The following is a 20,762-nucleotide window of genomic DNA, read 5'->3' on the forward strand; positions in this document are numbered from 1 at the left end:
ACAAAAAGGTTTAGAATAGTTGATGAAATATGTTAGAGGACCTTTGATCCCCTCCCTCATAACAAGGATATAGCTGATAAGGGGACTCTGAACTTGAGAGAGGATTTTAAATGATTTATTTGGAATGACCAAGCTGGAAATCTCTTTCCCTGTCCTGCTCTACCATTGAGGAGGGGAGGTTGATTACTACCTCTAAATTCCAAAACAAGGTAGAAGGACTTCTAGAAAATTATTCAAAAACTATAGGTAGAAAGATCTGTTGGTGAATTAGGAGTCTCCTCCATTCAAAAAGGAATGCGGCATTGGAGGTAATCCCTCTATAACTAAATTAAAAGACTTCCAGGAGAGCATTTACAGCTTAATGTGATTTCCTGAAGTTTGAGGAACACAAAGACTGGAGGATCTAAGGGCAAGAGATTTCTAAATAGTTGCTTTGCAAACAGTGAAGGAGAGATTGTTGAGCTGGTTATAACCATGTTCTCAAACATTAGTACAAAAGTGGACCAACTGAGGGCCAATGATGAGAGAAAACTTCCATGAGTCATTTTAGTCTTGTCCAAAAGCCACTCTAGAAGGAGAGGTAGGCTTCAGCCAGAAAAACACAGAGGTGATGTGGATTCTTAGTGATGATGAGAGGGACCAGCAGAAGTAGAGGTGCACTTAGTCCTATGAGAACTGCAGGTGAGTGATTCATCAAAAGGTTGGGGACATATTCTGAAGAGCTTACAAAAGTAAGTCAGCTTTAGTATCTGCCAAATCAACCCAGAGATAACCAGTCAATCCCCACTTCAGTGTCCATAGAAAAATTTCCTTTATCCCTTACTTCTGCTCTTGTCATTGATCCCGATGTTGATGGCAAGGAATAGAAAAGCTATAGAGGGAAAAGAGAGACAAGTAAATAAGCTTGGATGGAGGGATAAAAAAAAAAAAAAAAGAAAAGAAATGTAAACTGTCCCTTTCTGTCAAATTTCAAGATTCCTTCCAGATTCAGGTTGGGAAAACTTGAATTTTAAATCAAATTTGGAGCTTAATTATTTACTTGATTGAGATTGTGCTTTAAAAGTAACCAGTCACTGGCTTTGTGGGGGTTCCCTGTTTTTTCCAAGGGCAAGGAAAGAATTTGCCCCCTGCAGGCATTTAAAATGGGAGAGAACAGTATGGAGGTTCCTCAAAAAATTAAAAATAGAACTACCATATGATTCAGCAACTTTGCTTCTGGGTATTTATCCAAACAAAATGACAACCTTAACTCAAAAAATGTATGCACACACATGTTCATTGAAACGTTATTTACAGCAGCCAAGATATGGAAACAACCTAAGTGATGAATGAATGGATAAAGAAATTGTCATATATGTATATACACACACACAATGGAATATTACTCAGCCATAAAAGCATGAAATCTTGCCATTTGCGACAACATGGATGGACCTTGAGGGCATTATGCTAAATGAAATAAACCAGAGAAAGACAGATATTGTATGGTCTGTCTTACATATGGAATCTAAGAAAAACAAACAAAAAAACTCATAGATATAGAGAACAGATTTGTGGTTGCCAGAAGTGGGGGTGGAGGATGGGAGAAATGGGTGAACTAAAGTTTTTTGTTTTTTTGTTCTTGTTTTAAGATTTATTTGTTTGAGAGAAAGAGAGAGTGAGAGAGCAGGTGCACACACACCCACATGATTTGGGGCAGGGGAAGAGGGAGAGAATCTTCAAGCAGACTTCTTGCTGAGCGTGGAGCCAGATGTGGGGTTCAATCCCATGACCCTGAGATCATGATCTGAGCTAAAATCAAGAGTCCAATGCTTAACCCACTGAGCCACCCAGGCGTCCCTGTTTTTGCTTTTGATTTAGTTTAAATAAATTCAGTTTTTTTAATTGTGACATATAAACACACAATAAGATTTGTTAGAGCATAAATAATTTTTTTAAGCATCAGACTCTTGGTTTTGGCTCAGGTGTGAGAGGAGGTCCAAGTCGGGCTCTGAGCTCAGTGCAGAGTCTGCTTGAATTTCTTTCTCCCTCCCCCACTCTCCCTACCCCCTTTCTCTCTCTCTCTAAAATAAATAAATTTAAAAAAACATTAAAAATCTTCCATGGTTTCATCAGCTAGAAATAATTATTGTAATCATATTAGTATATTTCCTTCCAGTCTGTTTTCTCTATTGAAATTTTATGTATTTTGTATTATAAATTGTATGTATACAATAATGTATTATAAATCAGCATGCTTATTATACACAATTCACATACAGAAATGAATAAGGGAAAAACTAACATTTCCTATAATCTCAACCTACCATAGTTACAAAGATAACTATAGCAAAAATCAATATCATCTATTATACATACATTATGTATATAATAATATGATCTTTACATATACATTATATATTACATATAATAATAATAATAATATACTTATATATTATGTAACACATATTTCTGTATACACACTGACTTGATATTTTTACCCAATGGCTTATACTATACATTCTCTTCTGTAATTTGCTTTTTTTTTTACATAACAATATATCTAGACATCTTTCAAAGTCCAAATATCTTTATCTACTCCATTCTAAAAATGGCATATAGTATTCTATTGCATAAACATACTGTACTTTATTTATTTTAATCGCTACTAATGAAGATTTCTTGTTTCTAATTTTTTTGAAAAGAGAAAAAAATGGGAGATTAAAAAAATTGCTTGATGATTGCATCCCATATGTTGGCTTGTTCAATGTATTGCACTGCTAGGAGTTTACATACTGGGACGCCTGGGTGGTTCAATCGGTTAAATGTCTGCCTTTGGCTCAGGTCGTGATCCCAGGGTCCCAGGATTGAGTCCCCCATCAGGCTCCCTGATCAGCCGGGAGCCTGTTTCTCCCTCTCCCTCTGCCTGTTTCTCTCTCTCTTTCTCTCTGACAAATAAATAAATAATTTTTTTAAAAAAAAGGGAGTTTACATATTATTACAATGAATGACAGTGATCCTAAGTTATTGCGGTTTTTCCCTTCTAAACCTGTACCTGGGTCATGGATCTTTCCTTCTCTTCATGTTACAAAGTTACAGCTACATCTTCCACTTCGTACACTGCAGACATGCCCTTATTGGTTTTGAAGAGCTTTTTAATTAGCAATGATTTAGTTTCTGAAATAGGGAAACTCTTTCATAGTTATCCCAAAAACCCAATTCTGTGACTTCTGCTTGAAAGCACACTGATATTTTATTCAAATATATGATTGTGCATTTTTGTTCTGACCCTTAACAAATTCTATTTTGCTCCTACATCCTATCTTCTCGATCAGTAATGGAAATATTGTTCTCCTTCCAAACATATCCAGGAATCCTGTCCTTAAATTATTTTGCCTCTCTGGTGGTAGCCTAATAAATAATATATATACAAAAAACAAACAAATATCAAGTATACTACCTAATAATAATGGCAAATCCAAGTTAACCGAAGAAATACTAGGTAAAGATTTACATATTCCAGTCAGTAAGATCAGGCAGTATACATATTGACTGTTATCTAGTAGTTTGTGACATCACTAAATTATTTCTAATTATTTTAGGAAGAAAAGTTCTGATAAGCCCTCTAGAAACCTAACAGACTATGGAGAGCAATGGCCTTTTCTAAACAAGCAATGTACTTAATAGGCTAACGTGACCAACAATAAAAGCTCGGAAAGAAATACATCCCCAATTTTAGATTCCTAGTATTTGTAATTGGTTCCTCTCACAGATAGAGGGACAGAATTTTTTCTAAAGCATTAAAATGTTTATTTGCAAAATACACAATTGCTGCAAATCACTGTGAGTCCTCTGGGAATACATTTTAGTTCAAGTGCATTAAGTATCTAGAAGCTATTATGGTCTAAATTTGTTAGGGAACAAGACCTTCTGGTAAAAATGAAATAAATATGTGGATTGCTAAGTATTTCCATGCAGTTTTCAGATAAAGGTACAAAACAAATGATACATTATTTGTCTGCCCTTTAAATGAAAAGAGACTTGGCCATGAAGGTGGCTCCCATTAAATGGCATAAATTTCCCGAAGTGCTTGCTGCATAAGAGAATGGTGACCAAGTAAGTGTGGCTAGACATTAAAAGGAGCTTTAAAATAAAGTGCCTGCATGTGGGAGATTTGATTATTTATTGATTTAATTCTCGAGGTTATTGATTTAATTCCCTGGCTTTCTTCTTACTTTGAATTCTGAATTAAAACAGATTTATCCTCTCCTTCTCATTCCAAACCAAAATCGGCAAAAAACATCAAGATGGCTTTACTTTACCTATAATCCCTTAGAGCACTGAAACTGAGGGATCTATTTGGCTGCTGTTTAATCATGTAACACCTACCACCCTACCGAAGGAAATGAGAACCAATCAGGGACGTACTTAACACATCCCCACTGCGAGAGAGCGAATATAATGCACCTAATAAAACTAAGAAAGCAATTAATAACAGAGAAAGGGCCTGTACAAACATATGAAAAGGGAAAAGAGAAAAGTGACTGAAACAGAAATTAACTAATGGGGAGTCTTTCTAAAATTTTATTTAATTTTATTCAATTCAGCTTCCTTGGTTGCAGCATTGTATAGTCTGGGAATACTTTCTGCAGAAATGTATGGTCTCCTCACTGAAGCTAATTTGTCCCATTTCTCTCTGTAAATCAGTTCTGTTATTTGGTTTTGCCAGTCCTTGCACTTTTGCTAGGATTAGCTTTTTTTAGATTTTAGCTCTCACACTTTCATTTTTTGAAGCATATCTGCGAGGGGTTTTATTTATTAAGTGGCATGCAAGAATGAGAGGCCTAGGCAGAAAGACAGGGCAGCAGGGAAGGTGAGGAATGCCCCAGCAGGTGGGCAAGCAGCACTGCCCTAAGCTCTGTGGGTGAAATGAAGATTTTGGCCAAGGAGGCTGAAAAGGCAGAACAGTACTTTTGTCCCTAGAAATATTGGTGTGTCAGTGATAAAACAATGAGTCAAATGGAATTGGAGTATGAGACAAAGAAGCAAACAGAGCAAGAACTCATCAAAGAATTGGTGCCTGGGCGAAGCACAGAGGTCACACCAGGGCCAGGCCATCTCGCTTGTGAGAATATTAGCCAGAATTTGAAACAGGGCAGGATCCATGAGCACTGTGGTGAAATTCAGAAGATGTTACTAACTGAAATGGGGCAGGGGTTGGGGCACACATTAAGTAGAATGTTTTTCATCTTTTCCTTTCTCCTTTACTTTTCCTTCCTTCCTTCCTTCCTTCCTTCCTTCCTTCCTTCCTTCCTTCCTTCCTTCCTTCCTTCCTTCCTTCCTTCCTTCCTTCCCTAACCTTTCATCCAGTGAGTGTCACCTGGGACTAGTTTGCCTGCCAGGCGACAATTGGCATATCTGGAGATATTTTTGGTTATCACACGGGGAAGGTCGCTACTAGCATTTGCATGGGAAAGGTCAAGGATGCTCCTCAACATCTTACAATGCACGGGACAGTGCCCCATGACAAAGAACTACCCAGCTCAAAATGTGAATAGTGCTGGAATTAAGAATCCCAGCATTTTGTCTAATCTTGACTAATTGTTAAAATGCAGATCATTGCTTCCGTTCAACTATGTTTTTGTTTTCTCTTTCTTCTGCTATATGCCACTTTCTCAAACCTAACAGAAAATTGAAAATTATGAAAGCATTGGGAAAATAAAGTTGAGAAGCACAGAGGAAAAAAAAAAAGAAAAGACTGATTTCATCTTCTCCTTGTTTTGCTTATCCAAAGATCATCTCAATTGAAAAGAGAGATGGTATGAGGGTGTTAAATTAAACAAACAAACAAACAAAAAACAGAAAAAGTAGCTAGAAGTAAATTTAGAAAAATACATTAGAAACATTTTCTTCAAATAAGAATCTGAAAAAATTACCAAATTTATACATTTTACATTTTAGAGAATCAGTAAGATTCTGCCCTAGAAGATAAACCGACTTCAAATCCTAGGCCTACCAATTAATTATGTGCTCTTTCTACAAATCTCAATTATCTCAGATGTTGAAAGGTTGTAAACAGTCTGTCTCAGGGTTGGGGGATGATATGCAATATTACATGCAATATTCTAACAAACCCTACACCTGACCCAGAGTAGGCCTTAAGAACTGCAAAACTTTCAGCACAAAATGATCCCATCTAAACTTCTGAACCAAGAGACTTAACCAAACTTCTAGCATGGTTTCTAGAAGTATAAGGCCATGTTCCTAGAATGACCCCAGACTTCACATAAAATGTCTACCTGAAGAAGTTCAACCCTGCCAAGTGGATTTGCTGTTTGTTCCAGCCAAAACCTGGTAATAGGCGGATAGGCCCCAAAACCCCTCTTAGACACTTTAGAAAACTTGCACTGATAAATCCCTTCTCTGCCCCTTTTAACTGTAAATCTCTTACTACCCAGCCCTGTCTTCCCAAGACCTAGAGGTAATCTCTTTCAAATGTCAATATTCAGGAGATAGCTCTGGTGGGAGAGTAAGGGCCTAACTTCAGTGGGCACCTTGTTCTAATTTACACAACTACCTTCATCACAAAGACAGGAGAAGTGTGTTTCTCCTTTGGATAAGCACCAATTAGCAACCCAGACAACCGACTGACTCACATGGACCCAATCCCCCTCAATGAACCTGTGCCTTTCTTTTAGCACACTCCAGCATTTAAAAAATCTTGTGCCCTTTGTTTTCGCGAAGCTGAGCTCAGTTAACTCTGTACTCTCTTCTGAACTACAGTAGTTATCACGGAATAAAATCTGCCTTTACCACCTTTTACCCTTGTCCAGCTTTGTTTCTCTTGGACAGACCTGACAAGCAAAAACAGCAACAGGAACAGTAGTTGTCCAAATGTAGTGGTTTCCTACAACTCCCACGGGAAGAATAATGAAAGGATAATGAGATATCCATGAATGGGAATTTTCTTACAGAATATTGTTCTGACCATTAAAAAGAGAGAGAAAAGTCCAATTAGCTAGGCTAAGGCTAGATATTGTATACATTTGTTTTCGAATGTATTGTCCATCAAAGATAACTCTGTACTGGTTACCACAATCTGATCAGAAAAACATTTTATGAAAAGTAAGCTGAATGACAAAAAGCAGATTCCTAAAATGATTATACTGATATGATTTCATTTATGTACTTCTATTGACATGACAAAATCACAGAAATAGAGAACAGATTAGTTGTTGCCTTTAACTAAGGAAGGAGTGGTAGGCTGAAAAGAAATGGTTATGTCTTTAAAAGAGCACCATGAGGGATTTTTGTTTTATTGGAAATGTTCTGTATTGACTCTATTAATGTCAATATCCTTGTGGTGATATTGTATTACAGTTTTGCAGGATGTTATGGGGGGAGGGAGACAGAGCAGGTATTACAGTGGAATGACTGTATTATTTCTTACAACTGCATATGAATCTACAATTATCTTAAAATAAAAGTCAAAAGTTACGGTAACAAACATGTTCAGACCAAAAAAAAAAAAAAATGTGTTTGAACACCATTTTTTTCCAAATTAAAAAAACAATTAAATCTATGATGATTTATAGATAACTTACCTTTACAACTAGATCTTAGGAACAAATTAGTCGATGATCAATAGCTCTCTGATTCAGTAAAAATCTTTAGAGATAAGCCAGATACAAACAGGAGCAGGAAACAAGTGGCAAACAGGGTTGAAATTTCAGTCAGAGGTGGACTTTCCCACTGATAATTTGACTTAACTCAGTAATTTTCCACATGACAACAAGGAAGGGAACCAAATACAGGGGACCCATGTAGGCAAGTCACAACCTAAAGAGGCCATGAATATCACACTCAATCTCAGTTGCGTCTGTTCTAAAATAGAAAATAGATGAATTTTCAGAGTGTCCTACTTAGAAGTGGTGGTGGAAAAAGAGATCATACGCATCTTTTCTCCCACCTCTGCCCTTTCACTCCAAAACATCTAAACTTACAGACTCGATCTTAGAATTTGGTACAAGGGTTGATCACTTTAATGTAAGCAATACAGTTATATTAGGATGGGTTTAAGAGTCTAGTCCAGAATCCACTTTGAAAACTACTTTTACTCAATATACTACCATAGTCACTTATCATACCCAAAACTTTTGGAAATCTAGGCGCTTAGGAAGGGCAGCCTGGATGGAAGAGGAAGGCAGGTTCGAGCAACAATCCATGAGTCGTAGTAGTTCCAACTCACTAGTAGTTTGCTTTGAGACTTTGTATCTTTATTGATAAACTGAGAAGCCCAAACTCTTGACTTGAACATTCTTATTTTTAAAGTATAGGAATTTGAAGATCAGGGTTGGGGCCACTGGAATAGGAATAGAGACCTAAGCACACAATTGCAACTATGCACTTGACACAGACTTTTCTAAGAGCTAGACTGTCTCTATTTTCATCTTCATATTCTTCTATGATTTTCATTATAGGACTGTTTTCCAGGAAGGGAGTGAGGCAAAGAAATAATTGCAGATTGTGTAAAATTAAGTCTCCTTTTTAAATAAAGTAAATAAAATCTCATGCCAAAGATTAGAGTTTATAAAGATTAAAGGATGACGTATGGTCATCAATCTTTCCTTGGCTCTGCTTGCTAGCTTTTAAAATAATCTAGTAAACTGGATTTTTTTTTCAGTAAACTGAATTTTGTATAATTCTATGAATTAATTAATGTGTACCTAGTGGTTAATTTTAAAAAATATCTTTACATATGCTGCCTCATTGGATCCTCAATCCTACGGCAATAGCCAGAATCATGTGTGTGAGCAGACCATTGCTAATACTATCTGTTACAGATTAGGGATTGTTCACCTTTGTCTAATGGTATGGAGAGGCTTAGTAAGAAACAGGTCAAGAATTAAGGAGATTGTATAGGATAGATATCACTGGTACTTTGAGTGATGGGGTTGGGGTTGGGGGGGAGGATTAAAAACCTGTTCAGAGTAAACTAAAATGGGAATGACAGATGAAACAATTGAAGCAGCTGGTGTAGACAAGCCTTTCATGGAGCTCTTCTTTAAAGGAGAGCAGAATAATTGCAGAGAGTAGGTAGAAGACAAGGAAACGAAGTAAGGGAACACTATTGCATCTGTGAATGCTGATGGGAATAATAAGGTTATTATTAGGGGGAAATGGACTGGTAATACAAAAGGTAGAAGAAATAGCTGGAAAACCCCTGGGAGAAGTAGATGTTAGCTAGATTATGAGTTTTCATTGCATATGTGGACATGGCATCTGTGCTGAGAAAAGGAGTTCAAGATCCAATAGAGTATGAGCAAAAGCAGAGAAAGAAGATTCTAGGGCCTTTCAGAGCTAGTAGGAGATGAGCGGTCAGATTTATTAGAGGAAATGTTCTCTCACCAAGCTTAGTCTCCTTTTAGAATGTTGTTTCCCATATAACAAAATCCTTCAGCCCAGTTAAAATGTTTCGGGAAGCTGATATAGGGGTGTAGTGGGATCCATTTAGTGGGAGGAGGGGGGAGGGGGGAGGTTCTACTGGCCTGGCACTTTGACAGTGGTATAACCATCCCTAGATCTGCCCTTCCCTGCTCAGTTTTGACTAACCATGCACTTTGAGGGGAGAGTAGAAGGTGTGCATGAGGAGGTCAGGGAAGACAGCTCCAAAACTTCACCAGTATTACTGAGCAGAACATGGACATTTGGTTAAGCACAATCCAATTTCTTGTCCAGAACCCAGCTTATCATCTGCTAGCAACATCCTCAAAGGCATTTAAAATGGAAAAGCTACAGGCATCAGGCTTTAGACCATCATTATTCACGAGGGTTTCCAAAGGACCTAATACCTGCAGCACAATGTTAGAAATAGGCCAGCAGGGAATGATGTTCCTTAAAAGGAGGAATATGCTGCCCTACTCATTTCCCAGTATTCAAGGTATTATCCGTTCAGTTTACAACTTTAACCCATACATCAGCTGATACATATTCAACTCTTAGCAATCTCTGTATAATTGGTGAGGAATTACTTCATACTGTATAAAAATCCAAATCTCTTTCCAAATGTTTTTGTTTCCTTTCCAAGACTTATGATTTTATGGTCAAGGATCAGCAACAATCTATGGTACATTTGCTGTCTCTCATGCCCCTTTAGGGAAGGTATCACCCCCTCATCATTTTATACAAAAGGACACACACTTCAAAACTCCAGTGGTTTTAGGGACATTACTGTCTTTGAGGGACAGCAGGGCAGGGTAGGCCTTGTGTGATATGACCCTCCCTGTCCTCACTGGAGTCTTCTCTTCATTTCTTTCCTCCCTACTTCGTCTATATTCTGTTAATACCCTTCCTCCCTCCCTGAATGCCCCACATCCTGCATGTTCTTCTCCTCTGTGCAGAGTAATTACTCCCCACTCAGAAATCTTAGCTTAAGTTCACTTTCCCCCAGCAGACTTATTAAGCTATTTTCTCAATAAAGAAGACATTTTCACACTCACCTCCAAGACCACATAACTTTCCATCTTGTTACTCAACTGTTCCCAAGATACTATCCTCAGTGCCTTCAGTTACTGTGACTTGCAGCTCTTCTCAGGTCAAATGTAATGCAAAGAATCAGGAAAAAGAAAGGATCATATGTCTCTGCCTTTTTCTTCCTCTGGAACATTATGCTTCATACAGCCTCTCCACAGGTAGAGAGCACAGTGGCCATTCAAGTCTCACTGGAAATTCCAACTGAGGAGTCTGATTGGCCTGCCCAGGTCAGAGGTGCATGCTGGATCTCATTCTGAGCAGTCTAGGGGATGGGTTATAGTGGCTGGCTGGTCCTGGCTCACTTACCCCATGTATATAGCTGTGGGATGTTGGGCACCATGATGGACTGCTCCACTAGAACACAAGAAATGGGGAAAGATCAAGTGGAAAAAAGAAATGTCATTGTTAGGAAAAAATAATAAAGAATGATGACAGGTTTCTCTTGCTATCCGAAAGTAGAGCACACCTATGAAAACTTTTATAAGCAGAAATGATGTAAAGCAAAGAAGACATCACCCTTCATTTACATGATAAAAATATTGAGCATTCCCAGACCCACAAAAGAGCCTCTTTTAGATCTTTCTGATACCTTAGGACACATCCTGCTACCCGATGCACAAAATAAATCAAGAGAAAGCACAGATGCTCATAGACACAGTTCAAAGCTCTGGCGGCTGGAGGTTGAGATGCCGGTGTAGTTCCGAGAAGGAGCCTGGTGGCACCACTTTTGCTGCAGGGGTGTTCATGCCGCCTCTGTCACAGCTCACTGCAAAACAAAGGATGAACGCTACTTTTGCTTTTTGCCTTTTTTGTAAAATCAAAAATACTCTTTGGATTTTCTTTTGGTTAGCGAAAGCAGGTAATGATGAAGTCTTTCGTAAAAGCGAAGTGGTATTAACACCAACTTCCACAACACGGGGGATGCCTGTAGATAAAAAGTATAGTTACCAGAATTAAGATAGTGAAGCAAATTTGCCCTCATTTACAAAACTTACAAAAGAGGCTAGAACTTGCTAAAGTACTAAAAACATTTTATATGTGTAAATGTAAATAAAAATATACATATATATGCATACTATCTTCTACACATTATATATGTATATTATATATATTACCATATATATAATATACATCCATACAATCTACTATACATATATGTTATGTGTATATGTGTTTCTTTCTAATTTCTTTCTAATATACAAATATATATTTCTCTACTTAAACATTTGAAAATTCTAAAGACCCTAAGGCATTTCCAAGGAGAAGTACAAAAGACCTTGAGCAGATACTTGCCATTTCTAACTATTCTGTAGTCCTCTGAAACAAGTTAGCAACTCAGATTTCTATGTCTTTGAGCACTTCTAGAAAATCCCGTTTAAGAACATTGTTTCCTCTTATAGCCCTTTGGCTGAAAACAAATTGTAATAAAAAGAGTGACCTGTGTGTGCATTTCTTACTTATGATGGTATATGTGAAAGCCAGAGGAACAAGGGCAACATCCTCTGTGTTCAAACCTTTACCTTCATTATTCTTATTATCTTTAGCAAAGAATGGCTCTTGCCAGAGTCATACCCCTGCCTTTAGCCAGGAGCAAGTAGAGATTTTGAGATTAGCAGCTGAGATAATACATGATAGTCAGTTCTTTACCTCGGTGGGTTTATGTAAGACTGAAGAGTGATGGCAGTTGCTGTATTAAGTGTTTTTGGGCAAAGCCAAGGTCATTACTAAGGGCATTAATGCTACTGGAGGAATCCCAGCATGTTCTTTGTCTGTCCGATTAGCCCGGATGTGTGTGTGTGTGTTGGTTTGTCTGCTTTAAATGAATTGCAAGATTCTTTTGGAAGGGAAACAAAGGGGAGAAGAAATTATAGAAGGGAAGGATGCCACTTGAAAGTGGAAAGTTGAACTAAGGATTGAATTGCCTTTCATTTTATTCAGTTATTTATTCATTTAATCATTGTGTTATTAAATTTACCTTATTAACTGTGCTCTTCTTAGTGAAGTTTTGCTCAGTAGCAGGTAATGTACACAGTGATGGGAAAATATTGCTAAGTAGATAACCTTGGTTTTTCACTTATGGACCCCTGTTTGGCACCTGGGTACAAGTTAGGTTTTTTTACGTCACCAGTTGCTGAAGGTGCTTTGCCATCCTCTCTGGGCCACCCTATAGTTCCAGCTACCAAAAGTGATACCAATGTTGGGCACCCCAAAGCCTGGCACTGTAGTGCTTCTATTAGGTGTATCACCTGGTAAGTACATTTATGAACATAACAAGAGAGATTCGTAGTTAGGACACATGGCCTGTAGAGACATGGAGCAGTGCATTTCATAGATGTACTCCTGAAATGGCTTTTACTATTGGGGTTGAGTTTTGGGGTCTATTCTCTGCTTCCTAACAGTAGGAAGGGATAAATTGATTGGTTAAAAAGAAATGAAATGAAGTGCTATGCTCTTAGTTTTTAAGGGAAATAAAAAATCCATGTTCCTTTAAAATAGAAAAGGGGGCATCTGTCTTTGATTTTTCAATGCTAACTTAATGCTAATACCCACATCATACTCAACGTGACCCTGGCAGATGTTTGATAATGAATCTGCTTAGAAATTCATCCCAGAAAGTAAAGTCTGCAGGGGAAATCCAAGAGCCTGGCATGTAGAAGCTAGCTTCAAATCAGCCCAAAGCCTGATTGCACACTTGCACTTGTACTGAGGTTTCCACCGGCCAGTTACTAAAAATATGAGCCATAGAGAGCCAGACACCTCCTTGATGCCAGCCTCTCTTTAGTCTTGCCACAGGCACCAATATAAACTGTACCCTTTACTGAGGGTTTGATACAATTAGAAACAGTATTGAATCTAAGGAAACCATGCCTAAGTAACTTTCTGTTCATAAATTAGCTTAAAAACTTTTACATTCTGCTAAATTTTGTATAATATGAATGGCAGTTTTAAAGATTTATCAGCAAAGCCTTAGGGAGATAGGGAAACGGACAGGCTGGTTGTTGGCAGTCACATATGGATTGAAGCAACTATATAAAATAATAACAGTAATAATAGTAATACAGTGAGCCCGTGGCAAGCATTTCTGTAGAGCTTTGAATTTCAAGGAAATTTTACAATTTTCTTTTTCGAATTCAACTTTTCTGCTTCATGATTATAGGAGAGAATTAGGAAGTTATTGTTCCCCCAATTTTGAGATGAAAAATAATGAGACCCAGATATAGGAACAGATTTGCCTAATGTCATGGATCTATTGAACCTATGATTCTCTCTGGTTCTCTTTCCACCAAACACCCTACTGTACCAAAGTCAGAAACCAAAGGGCAAATTTGTTTTGCCCTCTTGCAGGTAAGACCAAGTGCATCATGAACCGGCAGAGATTGCTCTGAATGGCACTCACTCTCCCATGGTTTGGTTTAACACTAGAGCCACACACAGGTAGCAGGGCAGTGACAGGAATGAGAGCCCCCCAGTCAGATCAGCTGGGCTTCGTTCCCAACTTAATCCCCACCACCTTTAGTCAATTATTTTCCTTCTCCAAATCTCCATTTCCTCAAATGTGAGATGGGAAATATAATCACATTTCCCCCAAAAGCCTTTTGCAAGGATTTACTAATTGAGGCAAATAAAGCATTTGGCCCCATGCCTGGCATACTGTAAGCTCTCTACAAGTATTAGTGGTTGCCATTATCCTAGACACATATATTGCATTCTTGTAAATGAAAGAAATCTTTCCACATCCACACATTGTCTTTGGGATTTGCTCAGGTGGGAAGGATGCTTTCTTAGAAATGAGAACAACAGTATGTCTAAAAAAAAAAAGAAAATTAAAAAGAGGGGACTGCTTGAAATCCAGGATAGATATGCTTATTGTTTTGCAAAGTACTTTAGCAAGTCTTAAAATATAGACAATTCTGGAACATGGTAGAAGAAGTAAGCTAAAATGCACTTAATAATGAAGTAACAAGGATTATAATTCTTTCTTAGAAATGGAGTTGGAGACAGTGGTGTTGATGGAGGAGGAAATAGGAGGAGAAGAAAGATAAAAGAAAGATCCAATTAGACAACTGGAGAGAATTTCCCATAACTTATTGGCAAGTAGAAGGCTAAATAGGACAAAAGACAGTACAAGTTTGTCATTTTAGAAAGGGGGGCACCTGGGTGGCTCAGTCAGTTAGGCATCTGACTCTTGATTTCAAATTAGGTCATGATCTTGGGATCTTGAGATCGAGCCATGTTGGGCTGCGAGCTCAGCGGGGAGTGTGCTTGAGATTCTCTCTCCCTTCCCTTTGCCCCTACCCTCCTGTTCTCTCTCTCTTTCAAATAAATAAATAAATCTTAAAAAAAAAAAAAAAGAAAAGACTGAGGTACTTTAGGGCAGTGATTTTTGAGACTTGTTACCTTTTTTGGACTGTTTACATGTCTCAGTACAGGTCTGTTTCATGAATCACCCATGTGCTAGCGTGCATTGTGCAACAGGGAGCAGAGACATCAAATGGGGAAGGCAGTGGTGTGGGGAGGAAGGAAGGCAGAAACCGCTGGAGGCTTCCCACCAATGAAGGGCGGAAACTCATGGGGCCAGTTGCTGCAAACGTGCACACCCATCTGAGCAGGCTCCTGGATGTCCGGGGTGCACGGAACGCAGGAATTACAGGAAATAATGACCCCAGAAGACCAGAGGAGGTGGAGATGTCTGAATTATGCACACATAAGGTACACACATTCATTAAAGTGCGCATATCACATATTTCATACAGTTCTCACACAATTTTTACAGGAATTCATGTTTTATGTCTATTGTTTTCTTTTTAGTTTGCTCAATTCATTAAGTCCTTTATTATGCCAATTGACAAAAGCAGAAGCATTAGGAGGCAAAAAAAATGTTATTTGTTTCCCAAAGTTGTTTTTTCCCTCTGGATTTAAAGGAACACAGTGGCCAGAGTTTCACGTTGCTTTCTAGACTTTATATTACTCTCCTTTACTACAGGATCAACCCTTCTCTACAGTTGTGTGTTGTGACACTTAAGAAGTGGCACTGTGGATGAATAAGAAAGAATGGAGCAGCTCAGCATCTCCCCTCCTTCTACTTTCTCCTGGAGAGCTTATCCAGTGAGCCCAGATCTCTAACTGGGCTTTCACGGCAGCTGCCAATGTGCCTGGTTTCTAGAAACTTCTGATTCCTCATAGGGTAATAGTTAAAGGCCCCACAGAATCTGCTGCAAAATGCTAGTCTCATTTATGTTAAATAAAGCATCGCAATCTGATGGCTTTTTAGAGATCAAAGCTACAGTTTTCATCAGGCGGACTTAACCTATAGAATAGTGTCACTGAAACGCCTGAATTGTTTTGCTCTAGGAGCCATGAAATGTTGCACACTATTGATACTATGATCTTTATTAAATTATAACATGTTTCACGGATTGCTAACACTAATAAGGTCCGTAGTCTGCATCAGATAATTTGCCCAGGACATGGTAGGAATTATCACTCACTACAACCCTGTGAGGTATGAGCTAATACTTGCCCCATTTTAGCGATGATGAAACTAAGGCTAGCAGGTATGAACTCATTTTCTTAAGGCTGCATCACAGGGACGTGGCAGAATCCAATTCAGAACCTGTGTTCTTTACCACGACTCTGAACTGTGGAGCAAATCTGAACAGTAATGTCACCTGTCAATTCAATCTCACTCTGTGCTTGTAGAAGTTGCCTCCAGAGAGAAGGTGTCACCTTCATTCCTGGGACCCAGATGCAGTAGCTTACCCCTCCGTTCCTGCTGAAGATCAGAAAAGAGGGAGGAGGTGGGAGCTGAAAAGCCCCACATGCAATTTCATCTATCTGACATGCCAGGCCAGGCTGTATTGCGTGTCACTCCACATCAGGCAGAAAGCGAGGCCGAATTAAATCCGTCTGTCAAGACACCCAGATTTGCGGCAAGTAGAGATGCTCTTTACTCTTTATGCGAAAGCTCTGATTGAAAAGACAAAAAGAATTTAATCACTCACTCTACACTTCTGCTCTGGTAGCTCCAAGGTTTTTGACTTGCCTTCTCCCCATGCCTGCCCCCTTTCTTTGGAAAGCCAACATGTGCTTTGTCTGGGATAAGCCCTCCCAGCTAAGCTTCAATAATTGGATTACTCGCACGCTCTGTGAGTAGCTCTTGTAAGTCAGCAGTTTATGGAGCTGAGCAAACAGACAGGTGCTGGACCAGAAAGGGCACACTTTTCCAGGGTTGGCTCGGGGTCCTCACAATGCTTTAAAGTTTGATGGTCCGAAGCGGAAATGCCAGTGCAAACTGCAGGTGATGAAAAAGGACAGTTTAGGGGTGCCAGTCCCTCGGGCAGAGGGACACAGAACCAGAGGGCAAACATGCAGTTGGAGGACTTGTGGGTTTTTGCCCGAATCTCTCTGAATATCCAGTGAGATTAAGATCAGGAGATTATGGAAATACATTACCAGAGGCAAAGCAGGCTTCTCTTAGCACGACTGACTCAAATCAGTGCCCGGGTTTGGGCGACCTTGGTAAAATCTGACAGTGTAAATAACTATTTGTCACAAGTCATTAACCGGCTCTGTTGTTGAACTAAAAGAAGCAGAAGTAGGGGCCATTCATCTAAACGAGACTTCTCTGTCTGGGACAAAGTGGGAACCCCTGAAAAGTTGTTGACGTTGATGAACCAAAAAGTGAAGTGAGTCACTCCATTTCTGCACATGGAAACTCATACAATTCTTAAAAGGTCCCTGCTCCCATGTCTAGGTGCCACTGCCGTTATTGAACTAGAAGCTAAGACAGGCTGGGTTTGTGCATCTCAGGTGGATTCAGGACATCTCTTACAGAAGTTTTCACCTTGTATAGCTTTGTAATTATGTATTGCTTCCCCCCGCCCCCATGAGACCATGATATGAGTTCCTCTTACACACGGCTGCATCTTTTATCCATCTTATTTCCCTGGTGTCCTGTATTGTTTTGTAGACAAAGTACTGAGTAAATACTGTGTATTAAGTGACATGAAAATGACAATCATTTTGGAGGCATCTTTTTCAAAAGGGCCTTCCATAGGTAGTCTCCAATCCTTACAGCATCCCTTCAAAATAGCGGTGTTCTGCATTTTACAAGACAAGGAAATTAAGCTAACGCATTAAGCGGGGTGCAGAAGGCTATATAGCTCCTAAGAGGCATAAGATAGAAGTCCATCTGAGGTCAGAACCTAAGTTTTTCCAGAAGGAAGTTAGAATGATGAAGAAAGAAAGGAAAAAAGAGTCCAAAACGTTCAATTGCTAGAAAACCCTGCTGTGGCTGTCTGCAAAACATTTAACCTTGACTGCCTCGGTTGTATTTCTGTAAAATGTGAGAATTGCCCATTGCCTATAGGTGACAGCTAAATTAGGTGACCTCCTGGGGCCATTTCAGCTACAGAAAAATAAATTTTTAACCGTTGTTATTCTTGGATTAACATGAAGTGTTGTTGAAGACAATATTGAAATGTTTTTCATTTTCCAAGAGAATTATCCTGTGGTATAAACATGCTGTAAATAGCTCAGTTTGTTCTCTGGTCTAAATATTTTAAACACATTTTTTTAAAGATTTTATTTATTTATTCATGAGAGACAGAGACAGAGAGAGAGAGAGAGAGGCAGAGGGAGAAGCAGGCTCCCAAGGAGCAGGGAGCCCGATGCGGGACTCGATCCCAGGACCCTGGGATCATGACCCGAGTTGAAGGCAGATGCTTAACCATCTGAGCCACCCAGGCACCCTAAATATTTTAAACACATTTAACTGAAACTTAGAATTCTCTAAGGTAGCACCAGGTGACTCAAGAGATCTGAAGTTGGTGGACAAAAGCTCTAGGAAGCCTGCTTTCTTGAACACATTCTTCTTGTTGGCAATTAAATATCAGTGAAGATAGAGAGTTGCGAATGACCAAGTTGAAATGACACAGAAGCAGATTGTCAGATTCCTATTTTCCAGGTACAGAATCATCAGTTTTGAGTAAGGACCAAATAAAAATAGAGGAGCGCTAGTGAAAGGAGCTTATTTTTCTTTCTTTTAGGAGATAGGCAGATCTTATCTTTCTTTTAGGAGACAGGCAGATCTTAGGCGAGAGAGTCTGATCACGAAAGGCAGGGGTCAGGAAAGAGGTGAGGCACAGAGCTCAGTGGAAATTGCCTTCAGGACCAAGTTCAGATCAGTTGAAGAGAAGTGATGAGAAGAATGTAGCTCAAATCTCATTAGAACACTGAGGTCTGGTAGTTGGTTCACCTGTTGAATGACGGGGCTCTACCTAATGGCTCCATTCTTCACTCTTTTATTCTCCTTTGAAACCCTTGCAATCTCTCTTCCACCCCTATCATTCTAATGGGAGTTCTGTCTTCAAGATTACTCTAATAATTGTAGTTGAAAACTGCAAAATATCCTGTAGGGCAAAGAATTTATACTGCTCCATGTTCCCTAGTAAACATATACATATTTGTTAAATAAATGAATTTAAAAAATGGAGGAAGTAGACAAAGAAAAATGCAAAAAATGCCAAAGTGCGACAGAATGAATTTACTTCCCAGGATATACATTTTTGCAACAGAAGTCATGTGGAAGATTCTGTGGCTGCAGAAAGTTAAAAGTTATCCTATCACTGCCTGAAAAGCTTAAAATCAAGTCATAGTTACAAGACCATCGACCCACTCTTATTTCTTTCATTGCTTATTCTGAATCAGATGAAGATATGTCTTCTGCATGCATGATTACAAGTGCAGGATGGAGACTGGGGGAAAAGAACTAAGTTGGGTGCAGGACTAAATCTATGTGTGTGGGGAGATGTGATGTCACAGTTCTGCAGGTGCCAGGCTGTGTTGCACAAAGAGCCATACAGTTCAGGTCAGGAAACCTCCTTTGTCTTGTTATCCACACTATCTGCAACGCCAAGCATGTAAGTGGATATCATATAAATATTTGGTGATCGATTAAAATAATTAGTGCATGCATGAATGCAACTGGCAGTATTCTAGGACAAATAACACACACACACCCTTCCACCCACACACACAAATTCGAGACTATCTTTTCATTATGGGTTGAATCTGAATAGAGGCTAATCAATGCAAAATAAATGAAAAGTGATGTAATATATTTAGGCCATGATTACATGGTCTACATTTCCAAGGAAGGCCCTGGTATTCATCAGACAAATGTGGCCTCAGGCTTAAAAGTAAATGCCAAAGTAAGCCAGAAGTGTGCCATAGATTTTACTGGCCTCCTCTGTCCTTCTCCCAGAGGAGTAAAATATATAGACTTGTGTTTTCTCAGTTTTAACTTTAGGGCTGACATCCATCACTGCTCTTAGATGGCTTAGGGAGAGGAACAAAGGCACACCATCTCTTTTCTCTTTCCTCCTAGCTGCCTGTGCTTTGCACTTTTGTTAAGTCATTTTGGTCTAGGTGTGATAGATTCTAGTTTGGCTATCATACCATCATCAATGAGATGGTGCTAAATAAGTCATCCACAGGGCTGTCCCCAAGCCCTGCCATCCTTCTTCCCTTTCCTCACATATGGGAATGACTATGGAGGGATTTATGCGGAGATGCCTTTGGGCTTCACAATCAGCACTGAAGTGTACATTTGCAATGTAGGATTTGTCCAATATTATCAAAACTCACCAACCCTGACAGAATATGGCTTCTACTTATAGCTGAAGTTTATTTTAATTCTAAGAGTATAAATAGAAAATGAACAGGAAAAGAGCCAAGATTCTTTCTTTCTTTCTCTTTCTTTCTTTCTCTCTCTTTCTTTCTTTCTTTCTTTCTTTCTTTCTTTCTTTCTTTCTTTCTTTCTTTCTTTCTTTCTTTCTTTCTTTCTTTCTTTCTTTCTTTCTTTCTTTCTTTTTCTTTCTTTCTTTCTTTCTTTCTTTCTTTCTTTCTTTCTTTCTTTCTTTCTTTCTTTCTTTCTTTCTTTCTTTCCTTCCTTCTTTCCTTTCCTTCCTTCCTTCCTTCCTTCCTTCCTTCCTTCCTTCCTTCCTTCCTTCCTTCCTTCCTTTCTCTCTCTCTTTCTTTCTTTCTTTGCTTAGAGGCTTACAGCTCTGATACTAATGTTTGATAAACAGAGATGGCAATGGAAAAAGAATCAAATAATGGATGTAAAATCCATCATTAACACACAACCATATGAAATTATTCACTTTATCATCCTGTCCTAAACATGTCCAAGTAAACCCTGGGCTTGTAAGAGTGATTGTTGACAAGTAGTAGAAAACAATTAGGAA

The sequence above is a fragment of the Zalophus californianus genome, chromosome 6, assembly GCF_009762305.2.
Source record: "Zalophus californianus isolate mZalCal1 chromosome 6, mZalCal1.pri.v2, whole genome shotgun sequence".
Taxonomy (NCBI): Eukaryota; Metazoa; Chordata; class Mammalia; order Carnivora; family Otariidae; genus Zalophus; species Zalophus californianus.